At 39.9% G+C, this 13,082-nt stretch overlaps 1 protein-coding gene across 7 annotated transcripts in view; it reads left to right on the top strand.

Moving 5' to 3' along the window:
* Positions 1-13,082, top strand: part of LOC122564562 (cadherin-12-like) — a 584,392-nt gene that overhangs the window by 311,318 nt on the left and 259,992 nt on the right. Inside the window, exons 1-2 of one of the 7 annotated variants that reach the window (XM_043719637.1) lie at positions 8,089-8,340; positions 9,007-9,113. The exons of 4 other annotated variants lie outside the window; for them this stretch is intronic. The gene's annotated coding sequence lies outside the window, so the exon portion shown is untranslated. Of the gene's footprint in view, positions 1-8,088; positions 8,341-8,617; positions 9,114-13,082 lie in introns of those variants that run through there. 2 more of the 7 variants (XM_043719642.1, XM_043719636.1) reach the window with 2 other exon arrangements.

The raw sequence follows: 13,082 nt of genomic DNA on the forward strand, positions 1-13,082 counted from the left end.
CAGGAATAAAAAGCTGATGAAGGGCTTTTGCCTGAAACGTCGATTTCGCTACTCCTCGGATGCTGCCTGAACTGCTGTGCTCTTCCAGCACCACTAATCCAGAATCTGGTTTCCAGCATCTGCAGTCATTGTTTTTACCCCTCTGATGTCTCTCCACAGATGCTGTCCAACCTGCTGAGCTTTTCCAGCGATTTCTGTTTTTGTTTTTGATTTCTCGCATCCACAGTTATTTTGGTTTTTTATTCAGATATGCACCTCCTGGATTTCCACTTTATAGATTAGTGTCAGTGATATTAAGTAAATGGGCAACAACAAACATTGTTATTAGTGCCCGAAGTTAAAGAATACATATTTTGCTTCTCCGAATCGGAAAGCTCAGGTCTCATTTCTCTAGTCATCCACTGCCAGCAGTAATTGCAGCTGCTGATAAAACATCATCAATTGTATCTTAAGAGTGATAAAACACTATTAATTCATCTGTATTCCCCTTAACAACACAGTCTCCCTGAACTGAAGGTGATATTTTTATGACATTTTCCTATGTGCCCTGCTATAATAATCTAAAAGGATCAGAAACAGTCTTTTGAAAGCTGTTTTGGATGGCTCTGTTTTTCAATCTGCTCATCCACTTTGCCATGTCCTCATGGAGAGGATCAATGATTAATCCTAATGATGGCTACCTGCTAGGATTCAGGTTCAGTCCATTAATGTATTATTAAGAAAGGGATGAGGATTAGTCAAGAATAAACAACCCAATGATGTCAGAACATAAGATGTCCGTGTGTTTAAAGAACAGTGAATTATTTCCATTCCATTTAGCTCATTTTCAGTGCCCACAGCTAATTATTATTCTGATCTATGGATATAACCCCTCAGTGGAAATTCAATTTTACGACGAGGCAGCAATCTGTTGCTTCAATGCCTCTGTCACTGAATGGCCCATATTGTTTGATGCTGAATTGCTGACCTGAAGTAGCCATTGGTTTAACTTCTGGTCTGCACCAAGTTGGCTACAATACTGCTGCCATGAAACCCCTCAAGTTCGGGTGAGAATAACCTGGTGGCTAGTATCCCTGTCCCTGTTTGTTTGTAGAACTCTTTCCTCCAACCACACATTGCCTGAAACATCAGTAAAATGTATGCAGCCAAAATAAGCTGAATGCTAACCCCTTCAGAACCATTACATTTTACTGATTACTATTCAATGACTCAATATGGAAAGTTACCACCTAGAAATGAGAGCTGACCATTGCATTTGACTCGATTGCATTGGAATCCACGTTCAATGATTGGTTCAACCACATATAAAAATCGCACACAGAATGATCTATTTGTAAGTAACAGTAACAAAGGTCCCCAAAGTTTCTCTAGAATTGTTAGTGCCCATGAAACAGTTGGTGAATATAGAACTGTGGGTGCCTCGAAAGCTGGCTGTGAATCTGTTGGTACTTAGAAAATGATGGGCACGCATGGACCTGTTGGTGTCTATAGACTGTGGAAGCCAAAAATATGGTGGGTGCCTCTCTAACTGTTGGTGCCTCTCGAAATATTGCGACATATAAATCAGTTGGTACAAAGAGAGCAGTGAGTGCTTATAAATCTATGGTGCCTGGAGAACTGTTGGTATCTACTAAGTTGTGGGAACCTCTGGAAAGTTTAATGCTTGGAGGTTTGTTTGGTGCCTCTAAAAATGTGTTAGCTATAGATTTGTTGGTGCACCATAAAACTGTTGGTGTATATAGAACTGATACTGCACTGAGAAATGTTGCTGCTTATGGATGGATTGGTGACTAAAAAAAACTGTATGTTTGTAATAAACTCTGATCCCAGTAAACCCAAAACTCTTGATGCTGGATCATTTCTTGAAACCCTGATCTTCAAAAAAAAGGGAGACCGATGCTTCTGAACCTAAGTACTGTGTAATCACAGAACAAAATAAAAATCAGCAGGAAATGGGCATTAGTACAGAATACGTTAATTAGTCCTCATGGTAAAACAGCATTTTAATGATTTTGTTGTGCGGACAGTGAGTTTTGATTTTTGCACTGATGCTCAAAATCACTTCATGATTGATTGGGCCATTCTGTTAATAAAGGTCCTTCATGTCACTGGTTCAGAGCCAGAAAGCAGCTGCCACAGTTTTGAGGGGATGTCAGTGGACTCACATTATCAGTCTCTGACTGTAACTGAAGAACTAGAAATGCCACATTGACAAGCAAGATCTTTCCATTATCCATTGTTCCCATGGAGAATAGCTTTCAAACAAATATTTGGACATATTGACAGTCATATTGAGGAGCACAGCTGTGCTATTAGTAATGTAGACATATAGAATAACCACCAGAGATTGGTGGGAGACAGGAAGGTGGTCCACAGAGTGATCTCAACAAAACACAACCTGCTTGGCTTGTTGTCTGTTTCTCAGCATTACAAGTTGGAGTATGCTCCTGTATTCCCCTCTTCTCGAGTTATTCCACTAGTTTATTTATGGTACAGATTTGTATGGCTCGTTTACAGCAAAAATAATTATTTTGGTCAGAGATAGATGTTTTGTGTCCACATGTTTAGAAGTAAACACTTAAAATAAAACTGACATTGCCAACTACATCTGGTACCTGCAGCCTGTGTGTCATTATCAGTGATAGTCTGAAGTGTTGAAATAAGCATTACAATAAGCCTTGGCAGAGAATGCTGCCAGGAATGATTTAAGACCCTCAGACAGGGGCACTAATATTGTAATAATAAATTGACGGAGCATAATGGTGGTTGGCTTTGCCTCTATCAATAAATATAGCTTACGTTTAGTCATCGTCAGCCACAGCTGTTTAATAAACCCCAATACTGTGGTTACAATTCTGCTGATAGCCTCTCATATCCCAGGACCTGAAGTGAGATTGTGAAATTTTACAGCTTAGATTAATTTGACTTTAACTACAAACACTGATACAAAAGTCAGAACCAGAAAAAATATAAGTTGTATCTGATTAATATTGCAATAAGAACCCCGATTTCATCTGAGCTGCATTTCCAGCGATATTATGGCAGTTGAGTGAGCGAGCTCTGGGAATTTTCTGGGTCCTGAACACTTTCTTGGGGGGTTGGAATTCACCATGTTATTTTCCAGCTGCATTAGCTAGTTTGAGATTCTGGTCTGTAACCCATTACTGGGAGTATTTTTGAGAATTGGTCCATTGTTTGAATTGATCATTCAACCAGTAAAGCGAGTTGGCCATAGTCACCAGTGACAGTATGTGTGTTTTCTACACAGTACGTTACCTCTGCTCATCCACCTTAGCCGATTTGTGTCCATTAACAATTTATTTTCCTCCATTGTCTCTGCTCAGTGGTCTGTCTCCATGGTAATGCCCTTTCAGAGTTCCGTTCCTGTCTGCAGAAACCAGCAGATCCCTGGCAATGGCCTTATTTTCAAATGGTGACCCTTGGTTCATCTTAAAACATTGACATTCTTTCTGCTTCTGGCATCAAGCAAATGAGTCAGATTCTTCCATCTGTCCTCTGCGTTACCAGAACTCTCCTGATAAGTTCCTGGAAAAAGAATGTGCACCTTCATCATTGTTCTATCTCCATCCTCAGAGGAAGACTGAACTGAGCACAGTCTTTATGCTCCATGTAGCTATGAGATCAACTCATTTGCAAGTCTCACGTCCAGCCCATTGTTCTGAATTCTGACATGCCTGAGACACAGCTTACTTCTGTCAACTGTCTCAGTACTATCATTGCCCAAACCCAGAGTTTGTATCTTTACATCACCTTCCCAACTTCCTTTCCCCTGGACCCACCCCCTCCCCCATTTATTTCACAGCCTTCTTCCCACTTCCCAGTCCAAAACACCAATTCTTCTGCTCCTTGAATGCTGCTTGACTTGCTGTGCCTCTCCAGTATCTACAGTCCTCAGTATCTCCTATTGCTTTTCATCAATCACATTATTTCTGTGATTAATACAAACATAGATCATATGACATTCCCACAGAATTACAGAATTGTGATGGTGCTGTTGGGGGCCATTCAGCCCATCATGTTTGCACCAGCTCTCCAAAAGAGGATCATGCCTTAGTGTCATCTTCCAACCTTTTCTGCATACCTTTGCACATTAACAAAATAATCAGATAATGCCTTCTTGAATGTCTCAGCTGGATCTGATATTATCACAGATCTTAACCTTCTTTTTCCATAGTCTCCCCATTTTGAGGCTTGGAAATTGTTGCAATCTTTGAGTGGGAACCGAGGTTGGGTATGAGTTAGTGAAGTTTTGAGACAATTTGTAGCTCAGATTGAGATTCTGGATATAGGTTTGCTCACTGAGCTGCAAGGTTCATTTCCAGACATTTTGTCACCTTACTAGGTAACATCTTGAGACCTGAGACCTGAGACCCGGGTTCAATTCCCGTCTCAGGCGACTGTGTGGAGTTTGCACGTTCTCCCCGTGTCTGCGTGGGTTTCCTCCGGGTGCTCCGGTTTCCTCCCACTGTCCAAAGATGTGCAAGTCAGGTGAATTGGCCATGCTAAATTGCCCATAGTGTTAGGTAAGGAGTAAATGTAGGGGTATGGGTGGGTTGCGCTTCGGCGGGTCGGTGTGGACTTTTTGGGCCAAAGGGCCTGTTTCCTCACTGTAATGTAATGTAATCTAATCTAATCTAATCTTCAGTGGGCCTCAGGTGAAGCACTGCTGATAATTCCTGCTTTCTATTTATAGGTTTGGGTTTGTTTGATGTCATTTCCTGTTCTTTTTCTCAGGGTGTGGTAGATGGGGTCTAACTGGATGTGTTTGTTGATAGAGTTCTGGTTAGAATGCCATGCTTCTAGGATATCTCATGCGTGTCTCTGTTTGACTTGTCCTAGGATGGATATGTTGTCTTAGTCGAAATGGTGTCCTTCCTCATCCGTATGTAAGGATACTAGTGAGAGGGGGTCATGTCATTTTGTGGCAAGTTGGTGTTCATGTATCCTGGTGACTAGTTTTCTGCCTGTTTGTCCAATGTAGTGTTTGTTACAGTTCTTGCACGGTATTTTGTAAATGACATTAGTTTTGCTTGTTGTCTGTATAGGGTCTCAGCAAGCAAACCTACATCCAGTGGAGTATGAATACAGATGCAGGCTTACCAGTGGGAGGGATGTCCTGTATTAGTCCACATTTTATAACTCAGTCAGAGCTCCATGACCACCCTTGCTGCCCTGAGGTTTGTAAACCTACAGTTTCAGCTGACATCCCCACTCGTGGTCTTGAACTTACTTTGGGATGTGCTGTCCTGACCATACATTTCGTTATGTTCAGCCTCACCCTACTCGTTTATTCTGTCAGTTTTCTGCAATCTACACTGAACCCAAAGACCATATCAATATTTAACTTCATTGGAAAGACAGTTCCTGAACAGGACCTGAACAAAGATGTTGTTATGACCAACCAAAACTGATCACTTTGATTTCAATTTTCTATAACTTTTCTGACTCACTGGTATAGATTTTAACTCTATCTTCCCACAGTCAGTGGATGATATAAGGGATGGGGGAAGGATCTAGTATCAGCTGTCACTTAATCCCTTGATTCCAGGTGATTTATTGTCCAAATGATAACTCATCTCCTAAACAGGTAACTCACTGAGACACAATATTTTTAAAAATTTGCTCATGGGGTGTAGACATCTCTGGGTAGGTTCACAATTATTGCCTTTCTCTAATTGCACAGAGGGCAATTCAGAGTCACATGTGGACCACACCAGATAAAGACAACACATTTCCTTCCATGAAGGACATTTGTGAATCAGATGTTATTTTTTATAACAATCAGTATGAGTTAACATTAGGATAACATTTCATTCCAAATTTTTATTGAATTAAAAATTGCTTTATTTGCCATGGTAGGTTTTCAAATCATGTCCCACAATATTAGCTACAGGTTCACAATGACAAGTCTGGTGACATTACCACTGTGCCAGTCCTACTATTACCAGTATCACTCTGAAGTGTGAATGCGGTGGTGGGGGGGCGCAAATAGGAAGCCAGGCCAGCTGTTAATCCAAATCTGTCTGGAGCTGCACGATGAGAGAGTGGAGACCCAGTAGGTAAATTATGAAAAGTGTAAAATGTCTTCCATGGGTGCATCCATTCATTCAGTGGCTTCCTTCACCCTGGGTTGCCTCTCCCTCATAGTAAACAGAGGGTCATTGATCATTTTCACACCTAACAGCCTCTCTCAATGAACAACCCTAGTTGATACCCATGAGAATATCCACTGGGAATCACCACTGATGAACACAAGTTTTCCCTCCCACATCTCCATCCTCTGAACTGAAACCCTCCTGTTCAGATTAGCAGAGGCCGGAAAGCATGGATTCCTCACTATCTGTTATTGGAATCACCCATCCGCTTTCTGTTCCCAAATGGACATCGGGGCTAAGTTCTGGTCCAACATTGTTTGAGGCCCTCTCAATCATTGATGCATTAAAATTGTTGTGTAAATTTAATGTTAAAAATACAATAGAAACAATTACTAGATTCTATCACCATGTCAAATCACATAATTCAGATTCTGTTATGCCATTAACCGCGTGGAGTTTGCACATTCTCTCCATATCTGCCTGGATTTCCTCTGGGTACTCCGGTTTCTTCCCACTGACCAGAGATGTGTATGTCAGGTGGATTGGCTGTGCTAAAACTCCCTGCAGTGTGCAGTGGGCATAAGGTGGTGGGGTGGATCTGGGTGGGATGTTCTTCAGAGGGTCGGTGAAAACTCAATGGGCTGAATGGCCTGTATTTGCACTGTAGAGAATCTATGATTCTAAATCTATCTCAACATTGAGGATGAGGTTATTGGCTTGGGAAATGAAAGTGAAACAATTGAAGGAATATAGGATCAGAGGATGGGCAAAACTGATTGGAAATAATTATTCGCTTAGCTGGTGAATAGTGATAGACAGATTTGACAACACACAAGTGTAAGCCGTTTTATAACTTTGACATATATCTATAATCCAATCAAAAGTAAATGTTACCTTTCACCATATGTTAATTAAATTAAATCTGCACTTGGGCATTGGGAACTAAAAGATGCAACTTCTTTTACAGAAACTGTGTCACCTTAAAACTTAGGTCCAGGAAAATAATTAGATATTAGCTGGGTTGTGACTGAATCCTTTAGCCTGACATCATTTTCCTGGAAAGCAGTGCGATTGATATAAGCAGCTGCATGTCCAATGGCTTGATGTAATATTCCTCTCTCCACTGTTTTAGTGGAGATCATAAACTTTACAAAATAATAAACAGGAAACATACCTGTGGACTAAAAGAGTGTCATTCAAATGTGAAGTAACCTCTCCATGGTTAATATTACCAACAGTTCACTCTTTCCCTTGTGAAAATCATGGTTTCATATGATACAAACAGCTATCTTTCATTGCCAAATCACCCGGTGTAATGATTTGGTCTTCCCATACACTCTTATTTCACTATCATCTATTCCCAATATAAATTGTAAAACAATCTTAAAAATTCTAAGAGCATAAATACAATTCAATATGTTATATAAATGCAGCAGGCAATCTGTGGCAAACCAGACTGTAGGAAGTTTAAACATTTGCAAGGTACATTAATTCACAGATTGCTTTTTCAAAGAAGCCAACAGTGTTGTGATGGACCAAATGGCCTCCTTCTGCGTGGGAAGATGTAATGATCCATCACAGTTAAATCATGGACTATGGGGAGTAATTCTGGGTTTGTAATCTAATGGAAAGGGGCTCCAATAATATAGCTCCCAGGCTGAACTCAAAAAATTAAACCCATCATGTAAAACCAAGATTAGATTAGAGTTTTGGAGCACTCCCTGCTAGCCAATAATAATCTTAATGATTTACAGAATGGTTTACTGTGCCTGAAAGCTGTCGACATGTCTCCTAGTGTCAGCTGCTTCTCTGCAGCACGTTAATAGCTGAAGTAACTTTCTCTTCATTGAACTACTGCTGATAAAAGGAAGATTGACAGAAGCAAAAGTATATTCTCGTATAGATTGAGCTGCTGTGGTCCTTGATAAACTGGCAGCTGGTGGTACTGAAGTGTGATGTTCACAGGAGGGTGCGAAAGTTGTCTGTGATGTCATTCCAGCACGTTATCTAAATTGACTCCTGGAAAACTGTGTGTCCAGAATGTGTTAAAGCAAAATAAGAAAATGCTGCTAAACTCTCTTAAATGGCAGTTGTGAAGCCAGCGACCGATGGTGCTGAGTATATTCAGCTTGACTTATCTTTGAAATTATCTCTGTTGAAGAACAGTGTGTGTAGCATAACACCACTGGTTCAGAAGAATGGATTCTCTGGGCTTTTCCAGTCTGTAAGTATATGTGCTTGAATATTTATCTACTTAGTTATTATGACAACAGGAAGGCAGGTATATTTTGTTAATTCTCTTTGGCTATATGTCTATTTTCAATCCTTTCGTTTCAATTTTGTTTTAAGAACTCGAATTGTATTCTAAGTCCGTTTGCAGCTGCACTGAAGGTTTTATTAATACATGAATTGTTCAGTGTGTCTTTGGACCAGAGCGATGCGGGCTATTATCGAACACAGTCATAATCACAGCTAGTGGTTCCAAATAATCTTTCTGGTTATATCACAGTATATCAGGAGCGTCCAATGCATGAGGACAAATTCTTCATGATTAGTGCTCACTTTAACTAACCATCTCCTCTGCACACCCGCTGCAAAGCCAGCAGTGTGAGACAGACAGACAGAATTCCCAAATGAACCAGCCTTCCCACAGAAATATCTACAGTGACCAAGAAACTCTGCTTCAGAGATGTTATGTTTTAAAATGCATTAATCAGGTCAATGAGCATCCCACCACCCCCCTCCCCCATGCTTAGGAGAACAGGCAGCTCCGAGTCGGAGCAGGCTGGCTGTCTTCCTTCATGTACAAACATCTAAATGAAACATGGTGCGTTCAATCGGCCCTGGGTTCTCAAAGGAATTTGGTTCCGTCTTTCTACTTTAAACACAGTGAAGTTCATGTGAAGACTAGCCTCGATATTGAGGGACTCGACCCAAAATAAACACTGGTGATTGTATTCGAATACACAGCTCCATCAACAGAGGGCTTCAATTAAGGTAAGTGCCTCTCATCTGGATGTCTGCATTTCAGAGGTTTAGTGCAGAAGTACTGTTAGACTAGAAGGCTGGAGTTGACGTTTTGCTTTGTTGTATTGCATCGTGGTGTTTTGCGTTTGTTCTGCAATGTCCAACAGCATTTTGTCCTTGCAGTTCAGACTCTATAGATAGATGAACATGCTCTACCTTCACAAACAGGCTATTGTTTGATATTCTGTTGAAAACAGAATATTTTCTTTCTGTTGACTAATCAAGCAATTTATTCTCTTCTGTACAGCTGCTGTTTTTTTGGATGTTCTTTGAATGCATTAAGCCATTGTTTCTTGTAGAATTAGGGTTAGCACTTTGGAAAATGCTACTGAAATATTTTGACACAGTCCTAGGTGTGGCTATCTGCCTAGTTAGGACTGAACTGCAAAGACTGTGCACTCACTCCATAACAGATAGAACTCTCTGCCAACCGGCATGAGAAGAAGATGGCACATGCCGATGATATGGATGGTTCACAACTTATTGATAAACTCCCCTTTTTTTAAACATGACATTTTGAAACCAAAGCTCTTGAAAAATTTCCCAGAAAAAGAACCTATAAAACTTGTGAATGACACATCCTGGTTCGACATGTCTTGGAGATGTCGACATGTTCTATGTTCTATGTATACTTCAAAATGGAGGTCCAACACAACCAGCAATTGTACTTCCAAGTCTTTTTTTGTTGGGTTTTAGTTCATCTCTATTATTAATCTTTACAGAATCTTAGTCTTAAACAGGAGATAGCACCTTAGTGCTGGTCAGTTCAACCTATCTCAGGTTAGGTGCGTGATTACTCAGATATCTCTCTCTGGTGAATCCTTTTGCCTATTTCTCAGCTTTCTTATATATACTGAGAAAATAATCTTAAGATGTAACTTAGGAGGCAGTTACAAATCTGTTCATCATTTGAGGAGTTTAGAAGACTGCTTATAAAAGCTTCTCAACAGGCATGACTTGGAGATTCTGGTGTTGGACAGGGGTGTACAAAGTTAAAAATCACACAGCACCAAGTTATAGTCCAACAGGTTTAATTGGAAGCACTAGCTTTCAGAGAGCTGTTCTTCCATTAGTTGGAAGCACCTGATGGAGAAGCGGTGCTCTGAAAGTGCTTCCAAATTAACCTGTTGGACTATAACCTGGTGTTGTGTGATTTTTAACTCTCAATAGGCAGATTGGGTTATACCGTTTAGTAAACGTACTCAATTTTGTTTCAGCTTTCCAACTTGCCTGATGTTGTTTTATCTGATGCAACATTGATCATCTCCCATAATTTTTATTGATGTTAATCAAGGCAGAATGGGAAAAATTCAACAAGCCTAAGGAATAATCTTAAAATAAAGCTGTTTTTCTTTGATATATTAAGTACAGTAAATGTCTAATAAAGAGTTGGAAAACATGAATTTGATCCACAAAGGGTTAAATGACATGCCCAATCAAAAGACCTTTCATTGCTAAAGAGCAGAATTTGATCCTTACCTGCAGCCCTTCCATTTGCCGGTCTTGGAGCTGACAGAAAGAATTATTATAACGTGGACCTACCGTTGAAATAAACTATTGCCACGAGCCTGTTTGGTCACCCGGATGCAATGTTGTAAGTGCCAGTGAATCTACTGAATGCATCCATTTATGGCACGTTGCCAGTTGAGTGGGATAATGTTGTGTCGGAAGATAATAAAGCCAGTTTACTTTGGAGATGATGCACTGGTTTGCAGTTGGTAGCATTTCACTGCTTTTTGAGATTTGCCCTCTCAAGCTAAACTTACGTTGTATAAAAAAAGATGTAGAAGTCATTACTGACAGATGAATTGCTAATATAGAAATTCAATTGGTAACAACTCAATCTTGACAGGACAGTTCCTTTGACTCTCTCACAAGTACCTTTTATTATTTATAATAGAGTAAACTCTCACTTTAACAATGCCTGGGAAAGGGCCAAGTACTGCATTATGACGAAGGAACCATTGTAAGTGATTTATCATTAAATTTCTTCCCTTTACAATACAAATCACTATTCCCACTTAGTCAAAAGACAAAGTTTATCTTGTATGATCTGATAAATTTTCTCCTATCAAAGTAATGAACTTGTCAACAAAACAGATGTCTCTTTTCCACAATGAAGACTTGGTTTTCATTTTTTTAAAATGAAGCCTTTGGTCAGATCTGAGACATAAAGAGACAGAACAGTGCATGTTTTGCTGTAATTTAACCTTTACTGCCCTGCATCTCTCGCTGCTTAACAAAACAATAAAAGATTAAAAGAAAAATCACTGCCCGAATCTTGAATTTATTTTGTGGTTAGTCTTCCCTCAGGACAGTATCCCACAAGCAATACAAAGTGAAATATTAAAACAGGCCCACCTGCCATTTTGCCAGCCAAACATCAGCCAATGAAGATGGATACAATCTACAAAGCAAGACTCTTAAACTCAGTATTCCATAAGATAGTAACATGAAAATGATACACCAGTCAGTCACGAGCTGAAAATGTATTGCCAGTCAGTCAATCTATCTATAGAAGAAAATAGTTGGAGAAATTTATATGGCTCTGGTAATGTAGTAAATGGTTGGTAATGCAAAAACGGGGACAAATGCTCTGGGGACATGGGTTCAAATCTCACCACACAGGAAGATGGAATTTAAATTCAATCAATAAATCTAGAATTGAAAGCAAGCTTCAGTAATAATGACTATGAAAGCCAGCAACTGTTGTTAAAACCCATCTGATTCACAAAGGAATTTGCCATCCTTACCTGGTAAGTCAAGAGTGTGATGGAATATTCTCCTCCTGCCTGGATGGTGCAGTTCCAAAAATGCTCATGAAACTTGACACCATCCAAGACTTTTGATTTGATTTATTGTTGTCACATGTACCTGAAAAGTTTTGTTTTGTGAGCAGTACTGGCAGATCATAACATATAAAACATATACATCATAGGGTGCTTAGCCAGAGCAAGGCATACAAGGTTATGGCTGCAAAGGAGCTGCACAAAACAAGGTCAACATTATTTGAAATTAGAGAGGTCCATTCAACAGTCTAATAATAGCAAGGAAGAAGCAGTTCCTGAACCTGCTCCTGAACCTGCTGGTGCAGGTGTTCAAGCCTGTGTATTTTCTGCCTGACAGAAGAGGTTGGAAGAGAGTATTATCAGGATGAGAGGGGTCTTTGATGATGTTGACACCATTACCATGGCAACAAGAAGTGTAAATGGAGTCCATGGAGGAGGGGTTGGCTTCTGTGATGGTCTGGGCTGTGCACATAACCTTCTGTAGTTTCTTAAAATCCTGGGCAGATCAGTTGCCATGCCAGGCCGTTATGCACCCTTTTAGAAGGCTTTTAATGGTGCATCTGTAAAAGTTGGTGAGGGTCCTTATAGGCATGCTGAATTTCCTAAGTCGCCTGAAGAAGAGATATTGTCGTGCCTGCTTGACCATTGTGTCGACGTGGGAAGTCCAAGACAAAACAGTCCACTTGAATGGCCACAACCACTCACTCCACCAATGAAACAAGTGACAGCTGATAGACTGAATGACTGGTTTGATATAAAGTAAGAGGCAAGTCTATTAAAAGTTAGTTTAAATGTCTGTAATAAAACAAGGAACAGAAATCAAACATTTATTGAGAGAAACGAGACTTAGAGAGGATTATTGAGATATTTCTACAGAAAAAAAGACAGGATTGCATATTATATATTACAGACTACAATATACTTAGAACAGATAAAGAGCAAAATGGGGATCAAGTGACTTTACTTACTCTAGATAACATAATGTCAGTAGAGGAAAAAGCAACACAGCTGTCAACAAACCAAAATAGAATCCATTTGGAGACATGTGAAACATAACAAAGGATCCATCACACTAATAGGTTCAGGCTATGCATAACCTAATAGTGGAAGTGGAAACCTGTAGTGATTAGACACTGGGGCAAGAAGCTAA

This window comes from Chiloscyllium plagiosum, chromosome 29 (assembly GCF_004010195.1).
Source record: "Chiloscyllium plagiosum isolate BGI_BamShark_2017 chromosome 29, ASM401019v2, whole genome shotgun sequence".
Classification (NCBI taxonomy): Eukaryota; Metazoa; Chordata; class Chondrichthyes; order Orectolobiformes; family Hemiscylliidae; genus Chiloscyllium; species Chiloscyllium plagiosum.